The sequence below is a fragment of the Puma concolor genome, chromosome B1, assembly GCF_028749965.1.
Source record: "Puma concolor isolate L17-30 chromosome B1, mPumCon1.1.hap2, whole genome shotgun sequence".
NCBI lineage: Eukaryota > Metazoa > Chordata > Mammalia > Carnivora > Felidae > Puma > Puma concolor.
Genome location: NC_141670.1, coordinates 180,776,996 through 180,778,049, shown reverse-complemented (window position 1 = coordinate 180,778,049; position 1,054 = coordinate 180,776,996).

Below are 1,054 nucleotides of genomic sequence, written 5' to 3'. Positions count from 1 at the left end.
AGAGGGAGTCACAGAATCCGAAGCAGGCTCCAGGCTCTGAGGTTTTAGCACAGAGCCAGATGCGGGGCTTGAACATGCGAACCGTGAGATCATGACCTGAGCCCAGATGGGGGGCTTAACTGACTGAGCCACCCAGGTGCCCCTCATAGTTTTTACAGCAAGGGAAAGTAATACAAGAACTTCTGTGGAATATAGCATATGATAGAAAAACAAAACCACCATTATTTCAATATAAGACTGCACTAAGTAGTTAGCATTTATATTTTCTTTCATACCAAAATAAAGCGTTATTTTAATACTTAAATATTTATTATCTGCACCTGAAATATACAATTGGAGCGAGTTTCCCCCATGGAGTAAAGGTGTGAGGTGTGCTTAGTATGGGATAGTTTTGTTTCTACATTCAGATGTACTAACTCTCAAATGTGTTCTCCTAGAAAAAGTAATACTAGGGGCACCTGGTGGCTCAGTTGGTTGAGCATCTGACTTTGGCCCAGGTCATGATCTCATGGTTTGTGAGTTTGAGCCCCGCTTCAGCATCTGTGCTGACAGCTCAGAGCCTGGAGCCTGCTTCAGACTCTCCCTCTCTCTCTCTCTCTCTCTCTCTGCCCCTCCTCTGCTCACAGTCTGTCTCTATTCAAAAAATAAGTAAACATTAAAAAAGAAGAAAAAAGTAATAGCAATAGTTTGGGAAATAATATTTTGGAAGTTGTAAAAAGTTTATTTTCAAAATTTGCTCACATATTAACAATGAAAATTATTCTGTAATTTTTATTGCATTATAAGATAACAAACGTTAGTGATGTTTTGTAACTTCTAAGTCACAAAATGAGCTTCCTATGCTGACTATAACCATGATGCTTCTTAACATTTTCCACTAAAAAATACTATGCAATAGCAACTATCCCATGCTTGTTATACTATCAAAAACAAATGTAAATGAAAAATGCTATTTAACTTTATTGATTTTTTTCAGAAAATATACTGTTTTAGAAGAATGTTCTTGAAAAAAACATGCTAGTGTTGAAATTTAATTGCAAATAATGCCCATGTA